The 11,635-nt window shown below is 42.6% G+C and overlaps 1 protein-coding gene across 6 annotated transcripts in view; it reads left to right on the top strand.

The window, feature by feature from the left end:
- The window catches only part of INO80D (INO80 complex subunit D), a 72,653-nt gene that overhangs the window by 1,002 nt on the left and 60,016 nt on the right, over window positions 1–11,635 (top strand). The window lies entirely within an intron of this gene.

The following is an 11,635-nucleotide window of genomic DNA, read 5'->3' as shown; positions in this document are numbered from 1 at the left end:
GTACTCCGCCCCTGTACCCCTCGCCCGCGCCCCACCCCGCTCCCCGGCGACCCCTTCCTGGGCTGCAAACTCCAGCCCGTTCCCCTGGAGCCCCCACAGGCTGCGGAGAGGGCCTTCTCTGCCGTTTGGAAAAGTTTTCCAGGGATTTTTCTTAGCGTATTAGTTAGTGACTGGGCTTTTGCTGCGGGAGAGGAGGAGGTAAATCCAGGTGGTATTTCTCCTGGGTAGGCTCTCCTAATCGCCTTTTCAGCTCTTACTCCAGAAACCGGGGGTGTTCATTTCAGATTAGGCGTCCCCCCACCTTTCTTCCCGGACTCCTTTGGGTCTCAAGCCCCCTTTTCTGGACGGTCCCCGCAGACGGAAAGACTGTAGGGAACGGCGAGGAGACTGTCATTAGAGGGGGCTGGATTTCTGGAGCAGCCCCCAGACGTAGGAGTTTCCTGTCCTATTTGGTCAGTGTCTGGTAAATCAGACACACGAACCGAACCCAAGGGGGAGACCCTCGTTGTCAGAACGCTTGGAAGCATTCAAAATGAGGAGGAGGGAGAGGAGGTGGGCAGGGCAGCTCCTGGAACAAGGTCTACAGTTTAAGGATGAGCAGTTTATCTATTCTGACAATAACTCTTTGAATTTATGTGATATTCTTATGTTTGACCCTAGAGATAGGAAAATGGGGATTTTAAGGAAACTTGTTATTGCCACAACTCGTTAGGGTCGGTGGAAGCGCCCTCAGGGAACTGAACATAGCTGACACAATGTGGTTTTGGTAATTTTTTTTTTCTATGTTTAAACGGATTTAATTTTAGCTTTATTTTGGTGCCATGAGCTTTGAAAGTTGCAAAAAAAAAAAAAAAAAAAGGTCGAAAACTTAAATTTCCAAATCTAGATTTCCTGGTTTTCAGGGATGGGATGTTTCCTGTGGTTACACTTAACCTCCTTTTGGTTGTTCTTTAGTATGGAAGTGGAAATGTTAATGGCCTCTGCCCCCCCACTACCAGCCCCTGGTGTGGGCAAGTTTGGAGGTTATTTTTCCTCTTTCACTTTTATTCCCCCCCCCTTCTTTTTTTAGTGGACCTATGGTATTATGTGCTGTGTATGTGTGTGTGTCCTGCCTGGTATCAGGCTGTAGTTGGCTGGCAGAGGTGTTCCACATTCTGACCACACACCCCCCCAGAGCACTGTTACCTAGTGAAAAGCTGCCCCTTGCAGAGCAAGAGATAACCCATGACTTGGTCTGACTTCTGTCAGGCGTGGAAGTGAGACTCCTTCTGTGATTCTTACTAAGTGTGGCTTTCTTTTCCTTTTGTCTGCCTAAAATAAAACTCCTTCTGTTTCTCCACAATGATAGATACCCAGCCAGTAAGCATTTTACTTAAGGAAAGCTTGATATTTGAGGTTGTATGGATTTCATTCAAAAATGCAAATTACATTTAATGGTTGTTTAACTTTATTGATGAATTGAAATTGCGTATTGACTCAGACATTTTCATAGGCTTGTGTACCCAGAATTGTTAACTTCTGTTATAGCTCGCCCTTATTTTTAGAGCATGTTGGATAGAAGAAATCATTCAGTGAGTCTCTTTTCCTAGAACATTTTAGGATTTAAAAAGATCTCTTTGCCCCATAAATTAAGATCTTTAAGGTATATTGTCGACTTTAGTTTTCTAAGCTTTCAAAAGGATCCTGTCCCAAACCTACATAAATTTCCTAATCTAATCACCTTGTGGGCTACTTTACTCCTGAGGGAATGGAGGATTTGATATTTTTCTAAATTACATTTTATTTGAAACTAATGAGACTTTCAGGGCAAATACTGAATTAATTTTAAATTGCAAAGGTAATGTATTTTTCACCGTTAAATATTTAGTTTCAAAAGTAGATGTTTTTTTTAATTTGTAAGTCTGAAATAATCACATTTTATTTCCTCTGCAAGATTGTATAAGGAAATTTGTATAGCCCCACCCCAGCTAGTTTCCTCAGCAAATCATTTTAGAAAAATGAAACACTATTTTAGAGAAATGAGATTTTAGTTTATATGGATTTTAAAATTTCAAAGTCAGAGCACTCAAATTAAATATGTCATTTCAAAAAAAAGTGCTCATCCATTCATTTCCCAAGAGTTCATAGCTCTCACTATCCAGGTTTGGAACAGCAGTTATGAATAATGAGAGGTCATTTATATCTGAATACAGTTAGCAATATTGTCGGACACGCAACACCCCGTTTCTCCCCACACACACCTGGTGACTTGTAGACAATAGATGAATAGGTGAGACTGGGTTGGAGGCCGCCAATTGTCCCCAAAGCAGATACTCTCTGCAGTTTATACAATGGAGGCACATTTAAGTCCCTGTAACTTATGCTAATGCCATTCTGCTTTGCAAAACAAACGGGAGTGGAATCTCCTTCCCACTCCCCTCTGGTATGGGTCTGTCCCAGAGTCCTCACTGTCCTGGCTGATTTTCTAGAGAATGCTTCTGGCTCTTTTGAGACACTTGGGGAGTTAATTAAAGCTTCAAGTTAAAACCTTAGGGCTCTCTATCTTTTCCCACCTTCGCTTAATACGCCAGGTTTCCTGGCTCTGATTCTTTCCCAGAATGTGTGTTTGTTTTTAAACAGCTTCTCAGTTAAATTTTGCTTGTAGGGTGGTATCCTGCAGTCAGACATCTCGGGACTGGGCTTTGGGTTCTGATCCCAGCTCGTCCATGGGGTGGGTTACTTAATCATTGGTTTCTTTATCTGTAAAATGGAAATAGAACATTTGTGATGCAAGAATTAGATGAGATAGCCCTTGTGCAGCTTGGCTCTGAGTAGGTCCTGGTTAACATTCCCCTAACCCACCTTACCCGCTTTAAATTAAAACCATTTAAATACCATCTCTCTTATTGGCTTGTTTGCTTTTTTCTGACTAAAAGTTGTACAGGCTGATATTCATCCCACTCAGACCTGTTTTTCACACTCAGGAGGAAACTCACCACTGTTAACATATTTTGTTGTGTTTTCTTTCCGTGTGTGATTGTGTGTACATGCAACATAATCTTAGGATCTCCCATTTAACAGTGTTGTGTAGTTTTCTGTTGGCTAAGCGCTTTTGTTGGCCTTGTAGCTCCTGTGATGGGACAAATTGCTTAATTTCACTAAGTCTCAGTTTCTCCATCTGTGAAAAGGGGCAATAGTAATACCTTTTCCATAGGATTGCTGTGGCCATTGAATGATTGGAATCACACATAGTTTCTAGAATGGTGCCTGGTGCATTGACTTTTATATAATATTTTCCTCTAAAGATTTTTACTCTTCTGGGTGTGAGATTTTTTTCAATGTGAGTAAGTTCTTGGCTCCACAGATATTACTAATACTAGTAAGTATTTGAGTAAGATAGAATAGTATAATTACCTTCATGGGACAAATAACTGTTTTTGTGCCAGTAAAAAGTTGGCACTGTATTCCTAGAAGTCTCAGCAGCTCGTGGTGGTCTAGCTGTTGAATTCTGTGAGTTGGTGGATGTAAAGGATTGGTAAGTGCGGTGGGGAAGAAAGGCGAGTTTACTTGTAGTTAGTTGCTCTTTTGACACTTGGGAGTTCTAGGCCTGCTAGGGTGTAAGCTGCATAGTTTTGAGGAAGCCCTAGTCCGTGACTTTGGCGAGCCTACCCTGGGAGGGTGGGATGTTTACCTGAGGCATGATGGGAGTTGCCAGAACCAGGACTGTTCCATTCACTTACCAGATCAGTTTCCTCTTGGTCACTGTGGCCTTGTTATACAAAGACAAGTTCTCTGCCCTAGAGGAGTTTTTAGTGGGGGGGGGGGGGAGGCTGAAATTCATCATTGAATGATCAGAGATAGATTAGCCTGGAGGGAGAAAATCTATTTATTCTAGCCTAGGGGTAAGCCTTAAAGAGGAGAAGGACTTTCCAGGATTTCTAGACTTTAATAAGGGTTTCTGCCCTAAGCGAATGGGAGGAGTTAGAAAGGCATTCCAAGAGGTGGGACCTGCTCCTATGAATAAATGCCTGAGGACAAAAGAGTATTCTGTGTTGCAAATTGTAGGAGTAGTAGGAATAGGAATAAATAGTGGGAGGGGCGAGGTCTGCCAGGCCCAGTCTTAAGTGTTCCTGGTGGGCTAGGGAGTTTGGATACCTTTTATGTTCCTACGCGGACCCTGAAGGCCTTTGGTCAAGTAAATTATTTGTGTTTTAGGGGATCCGAGTTGTACAGAGTGGAAGGAAGGAGGGTGAGACTGAAACAGGCCAGTGAGGCAGCTGCAAAGGAGAGATGGAAGGTTTGCACTGAGGCCATGGCATTGACAGTGGACATGGAGAGAAGTCAGTGGAGAGGCTGCTCACCCAGGTAAAGTGGTGTGCATAGGTTGGCCGGACTTAGCTTGTCGGGAGGTCATCCTCAGAGGGGTGACAGCTGCAGCCATAGAAGCAGAAACATTTGGCTTAGTCTGGTTCTTAATCTTCTGGGGGAATCTGATGAACTGTGTGGATTCTTCTCCAGAAGAATGCATTTTTGCATGTTTACAGTTCTTCATGTGGCTTGAAACTTGGGTTCGCAACCTGTAGTCGGGGTAGATGCAGAGTGGAAGATCAAATAAAAGGCTGTAGAAATGTTTTGTTTGATTCACTTTTTATATGTTTGTGACTTTACCACTGCCATTTCATAGATGAGGAAATAGATTTACTTGGTCAATGTCAGGCATCTTTATTTTAACAGTTTAATGGACTGCCTGCGTTTTTTGTGTGGAAACCTGGATTTCTACTTCCTGAAAAGTTGGTAAGGTTTAGAAACCTTGGGTCTGTATTTTTTTCCCTTTTATCTGTCTTGTCTTTTTCTTTCTTTCTTTTTTTTTTCCTTAAGCCCAGCAACTTGCTGGAGCTGGTTTGAGTGAGCCTCCTTTAGATGAGCAAAGTTTGCCCGTCCGTCTCTGGCTGGCCTCTGTGGCACATTTAGGCATTTCATCTTGCATCCGTACAAACTGAGAAGAAGAAAATCTTGGGGAACAGGGACATTTAAGGGTGGAAGCAAGAAAAAGGAAGCCACTGAGCTGCCAGAAAGGAGAGATTTTCAAGAAAAAGAAAGTGGTCGAAGGTGTCAAAGCTGCAGAGAGGTTAAGTAAGATAAGGATGGAAAAGTGTATGTGAAATTTAGCAACAAAGAAACCAGTAGTTTCAGATTCTTAGAAGGAAAGAACTTTGAGGACTAGAGCTATAACTTAGTTTTTCCTCTGGTTCTGCAGTACAGGGCTTCTGTAACGATGGGGAGTGACTGTGGCATGGATAAGTAATTCAACATTTGTTGTAAAGGATTGTTAAATGGAGTTCATCAATGCTGTAACCGAATCAAGCGCTGCTCATTGGTATTTTCCATCACTATATAGATGCTCTATAAAATGTAAAAAATATACTTTTAACATTGGGTTCTTAATATAGATTATAGGAAACCATTCTCAGTGGTTTCTGTTACTCAAGCCCCAAGGAGGTGGGAGGGCCTGACTTAATGGAGAATTACCCTGTACCATTCAGAAAAGCACTAGCCGCTGGAGAGAGCATTTTAGCCCTGCCGATTCTAGATTAAAATGATAATACCAATAAACTACTACTTACTGCTTCTAATAGTAGTTAAGATTAAGTGATTACTATGTGCTGGGTGCCATGCTAAGTACGGTTCATGAAATACCTAATTTAATTCTCCTAAACGACTCAATGAGGTACATGCGGTTATAGTTCTCTTCTTACATAGGAGGAAACTGGAACCTAAATAATTTGCGCAAGGTCACACACCTAGTAATTAGCAGAACCAGATTGAAGCACCATCTCTGGTCCCCACTAGAGCCGAAGAGTGCCCTCCCCAACTGCTGCAGAAACTGTCCTTACCGTTCTAATGAATCAGCTAAGGAACTCAACTAGTGTAAAGGCCGTATTTAATTTCAGTTCATTTTGCAGACTTATTTGTACAGCGCTGTTTGAGCACAGTATTTGTCGCAAAACATATTCAGTAAGCACTTACTTGGTTTATTTTAAAACATTTTATTTTGAACTTTAATTATGCTGATTATTATCTATGTTTACAGGTGATAGACAATTTTCTCCCTGATCGTTGTTTTCAGATCACATCAATAGGCAGATTTTCATCACTTCCGAGGCTAATTTGACCACTTTTCACATTGATATGTGGGATGATCGTTTTTTGAGGCTAATTTGACCACTTTTCACATTGATATGTGGGATGATCGTTTTTTGTTGTTGTTTTTTAATGAGTGTACTCAGCTACTTAGTATCTCATTATGTTTTTGAGCTCCACGAAGTTGAATTAAAACTTGTTTCAGAAATAAGTTAAAATGGGGAGACAAGTTTTTTAAGACCTGCGAGTATATGACTCTTGGGATAAGTAAATGTTTTGTTTTTTTTTTTCCCCATTGTATTAAATATATTAGAAAGCTAACATTGTGGGAATTTAGGTGCTGGATTTAAAAAAATTGTAAGGTATATTGTTGGTCTAGCTCTTAAAAGGGGGTAGAATATAAGATTACAGGTAGCAATTAGGGGAAAATGCCGTGGCAGTGAAATGAACATGCTTCTGAAACACGAGACTCAAAAGAACAGTCAGGACATACAGAGTTTCCACATGGATGTGGTACAGTGGCAGTCCCAAAGAGAATAATGTTCATATTTTGGTCAGATTGGTTTATGTGTTAAGGTGGGAGACTGAAAGGGCCATAGGTTGCTTTTGTTAAAGCTTGTCTTCCATTTCTCCCTGCTAATGTCTTATTCCTCCGGATCTGCAAAGAAGAAACTATGGAAAAGAATCATTTTATTTTCCAACTAAACTCAGCATAGAATATCAAGGACGCTCAGCATAGAATATCAAGGACGGTTTGTTGTTATTATTGTTGTTGTTTTTTAAGATTTTATTCATTCATTTGAGAGACAGATATTTTTAATAATTTTTATTTTTTAATAATAAACGATAGGTGGGGCACCTGGGTGGCTCAGTGGGTTAAGCCTCTGCCTTCAGCTCAGGTCATGATCTCAGGGTCCTGGGATCGAGCCCCGCATCGGGCTCTCTGCTCAGCGGGGAGCCTGCTTCCTCCTCTCTCTCTGTCTGCCTCTCTGCCTACCTGTGATCTCTCTCTGTCAAATAAATAAATAAAATCTTTTAAAAAAAAACACTATAGGTTGCCTTTTTTTTTTTTTTTAAATTTATTTGTCAGAGAGAGAGCACAAGCAGGCAATGTGGCAGGCAGAGGCAGAGAGAGAAGGAAGCTCCCCTTGAGCAAGGAGCCTCACGCATGGCTTGATCCCAGAACCTGGGATGAGACGGAGATTGAGAGAGAGAATACAAGCAGGGGGAGAGGGAAAAGCAGGCTTCCCCGCTGAGCAGGGAGCCCAGCTCTGGGCTCCATCCCAGGACCCCAGGATCATGACCTGAATGAGCTGAAGGCAGGTGTATAACTGACTGAGCCACCCAGATGCTTCTATGAAGGAGTTTTTAAGATCTTACACCTATCCGGGGCGCCTGGGTGGCTCAGTGGATTAGGCCGCTGCCTTCGGCTCAGGTCATGATCTCGGGGTCCTGGGATCGAGCCCCGCATCGGGCTCTCTGCTCTGCAGGGAGCCTGCTTCCTCCTCTCTCTCTGCCTGCCTCTCTGCCTACTTGTGACCTCTCTCTGTCAAATAACTAAATAAAATCTTTAAAAAAAAAAAAAAAAGATCTTACACCTATCCATTATTTCCTACTCTTGAATTCCAGTATATGGACATGTTTGCCATGAAAATACTCATTCTGAGACTACTCTCAGTAATGGTTACTTGTGCCTTTTGGTAGTAAATAAGGGTGTGTATTCTGCTCTGCTCTGAAGTGCTTAATTGCTTGCATTCTCTTTAAGGGAGCCTAGATCCACTTAGGTTCCCAACAAGTTATGTCCATAGCTGAAGATCATAGCTACAGTTGCTGTTAATAAATTGAGTATGGTTGGGATTTTTTTCTTCTTTTTTGAAGTAATACTGATCATGTGTTAAAAAGTAGAGCTTAGGGGGTACCTGGGTGGCTCAGGTCATGATCCCAGGGTCCTGGGATCGAGCCACGCATGGGGCTCTCTGCTCAGCAGGGAGCTTGCTTCCCCCTCTCTCTGCCTGCCTCTCTGCCTACTTGTGATCTGTCTGTCAAATTAATAAATAAAATCTTAAAAAATTTTTTTAAAAAGTAGAGCTTCGGGTATAGCTTTTCTTCTTCATGGATTAGAATGTGATAGTGTTTAAATACTATTTGACTAAGATCATGTGGGCATTATATGTTTCTTCTCTTTATATCTTTGTATTTTATTTATTTACTTATTTATTAAAAGATTTTATTTGTTTATTTGAGAGGGTGAGAGAGAGAACAACTGAGGACAAGAGCAGGAAGAGGGAGAGGCAGACTCCCTACTGAGCAGGAAGCCCTATTCATTTTGGGGCTCCATCCCAGGACACAGATCATGACCTGAGCCTAAGGGAGCGGCTTAGCCTAATGAGCCACGCAGGCGCCCCGGTATATTTTTTTTTTTTTTTTTTTTAAGATTTTGTTTATTTATTTGAAGGGCGCCTGAGTGGCTCAGTCATTGAGCATCTGCCTTTGACTCTGGTCACGATCCCATGGTCCTGGGATCGAGCCCTGCATCAGGCTCGTGTTTGAAGGGAAGCCTGCTTCTCCCTCTCCCACTCGCCCTGCTTGTGTTCCCTCTCTCACTATCTGTCTGTCTCTCTCCCTCTCTCTGTCAAATAAATAAATAAAATCTTTACTTTAAAAGAAAAAGATTTTATTTATTTATTTGAGAGAGAGAGAGAGGGAGAGCACGAGCTGATGGAGGAGTCGAGGAAGAGGGAGAAACAGGCTCCCCACTAAGCAGGGCACCCGTCATAGGGCTGGATCACTGGGATCCTGACCTGAGCTGGAGACAGACACTTAACCAACTGAGGCAGACACTTAATACCCAGGAGCCCCTCCTCTCTTTTATGTCTTTTTTTTTTTTTTTTAAAGATTTTATTTATTTATTTGACAGAGAGATCACAAGTAGGCAGAGAGGCAGGCAGAGAGAGAGAGAGAGAGAGAGGGAGGGAAGCAGGCTCCCTGCCCAGCAGAGAGCCCGACGCGGGACTCGATCCCAGGACCCTGAGATCATGACCTGAGCCGAAGGCACTGGCTTACACTGAGCCACCCAGGCCCCCCTCTCTTTTAAAATGTCTTACAACAAATTTTAAGGAGTGAAGGAGGCTCTGTGAACTGCACCTTTGGAATTGGGGTAAAGAACTTCAGTTGTAGGAGACTACATGAACAAATGAAGAAAAAAAAAGTTTTTTGTGTTTTTTTTCCCCTGAGATCTGCCTTAGTGCTTTTGTTTTAATTAAAAAGAAAAAACCCCATTAACGTAAGGACCAGATGAATAGTTGTTTCCAGTTTATACATGAAGTGATTTTGATATTAAATAATACTCATTTAGTAGGAAGTTCGATTTTGAGGCAGAGGGCCATTTTCCTCCAACATTTGTTACTTTTTATGGTATACAAAGTAAGTCTGAATACATTACAGGATTGGAAATATTAAGTATGAAGATTAAATTGAGCTTTTTTTTTTTTTAAGAGAGTGAGAACGCAAGCAGGGGTAGGGGCAGAAGGAAAAGGAGAGAGAGTCTTTTTTATTAAAAATATTTTATTTATTTACTTGACAGAGATCACAGGCAGGCAGATAGTTGGGGGGGAAGCAGGCTCCCCGCCAAGCAGAGAGCCCGATGTGGGGCTCGATCTCAGGACCCTGAGATCAGGGCCCAAGCCAAAGACAGAGGCTTAACCCACTGAGCCACCCAGGTGCCCCAAGGAGAGAGAATCTTTTTAAAGATTATTTATTTACTTATTTATTTATTTGACAAAGAGAGAGAGATCAGAGGCAGGCAGAGGGAGAGGGGGAAGCAGGCTCTCCACTGAGCTGAGAGCCCGATGCGGGGCTCGATCCCAGGACCCTGAGATCATGACCTGAGCTGAAGGCAGAGGCTTAACCCACTGAGCCACGCAGGCCGGCAAGGAGAGAAAATCTTAAACAGGCTCCACACCCAGCACAGCCTGATGCAGGGCTCAGTCTTAACAGCCCTGACTGAGATCATGACCTGAGCTGAAATCAAGGGTTGGTCACTAGACTGGCAGAGCCACCCAGGTGCCCCTAAATCAAGCATTTAAAAGAGGGATTTGCAAATGAAGTGTTGATTATTCAAAAGGAAGATGGAAAGAATGATACAGAGTTAGCTTAAGATTTTTAAGTTTTAGGGCGCCTGGGTGGCTCAGTGGGTTAAGCCGCTGCCTTCGGCTCAGGTCATGATCTCAGGGTCCTGAGATCGAGTCCCAAGTCGGGCTCTTTGCTCAGCAGGAGCCTGCTTCCTTCTCTCTCTCTCTGCCTGCCTCTCTGTCTATTTGTGATCTTGCTCTGTCAAATAAATAAAATCTTTAAAAAAAAAAAAGATTTTTAAGTTTTATTTATGAGAGAGAGAGTGTGCCCACACATGAGTAGGGGGAGGGGCAGAGGGATGAGCAGACTCCGTTGAGCAGGAAGTCGGATGGATGCTGTGCGATCAGGCTCTGAGCAAGGCAGTCAATCCCTTAGCCAACTGAGCCACCCAGGTGCCCTGCATTCTTGTATATTTTTTACACATTATTTGCGGAATAGGCGTTGGGTACCACATTATATGGTACCTGTTTGATGTTCGTGAGATATACTGGTATATTCAGAAACTTTCAAGTTTCTTTTTTTTTTTTTTTTTAAAGATTTTATTTATTTGACAGAGAGAGATCACAAGTAGGCAGAGAGGCAGGCAGAGAGAGAGAGGGAAGCAGGCTCCCCACGGAGCAGAGAGCCCGACGTGGGACTCCATCCCAGTACCCTGAGATCATGACCTGAGCCGAAGGCAGCGGCCCAACCCACTGAGCCACCCAGACACCCCTCAAGTTTCTAATTATACTTTCTCTTGCTGTGTGACTGTGGCTCTTAGAAATCATTGTATAGACTCTCTGAAGTTCCAATTTAGCGGTTTTTTAGAAAATTATTTAATGATCCCTGAGGGATTCTAGTAACGTTTGTTTTAGGTAGACCACCAGGAATTAAGAGTTATTGTCACAGAAGCTATTTATGTAAATGGCTATATTTGTTGAGCACCTATTAACTTCTGTGCACCATACTAGGCCCTGGGATACAATGATGAACAGAAAATTGCGTGTCCCTCTGGGACCTTTATTTTTTAGGTGGGAAAACAACAGAAGAATAGGCAGTTAAAGTAGAATGTGACGATTGCCAAAACGGGGGAAAGCATGGAGCACGGAACTAACGTAGCCTTTGGGAATCTGCATGTGGCCATGACTAAGCTGGGTCCTGCAGTATTGGCCTTGGGCTGGCCAGAGGTTGGGGGCACACAAACAGGGAAGATGTCCACTGCTCTGGGCAGAGAGGGCAGCCTTTTAGATCTGATGAGACTAGAGGAGCCTGGGTGCTGAGCTGGGGTGAGGTCCTCCAGTTGTGAATTTACTTTCAGTGCATCTCATCTTACGGACTGTATCTTCTAAAGCGAAATTTGTGTCTTTTTTTTTTTTAATTTAAGTTTTTTTAAAAAAAAATTCCA

The sequence above is a fragment of the Meles meles genome, chromosome 9, assembly GCF_922984935.1.
Source record: "Meles meles chromosome 9, mMelMel3.1 paternal haplotype, whole genome shotgun sequence".
NCBI classification, from domain to species: Eukaryota; Metazoa; Chordata; class Mammalia; order Carnivora; family Mustelidae; genus Meles; species Meles meles.
Note: the sequence above shows the minus strand (reverse complement) of the source record. Positions and strands in the feature narration are given on the sequence as shown.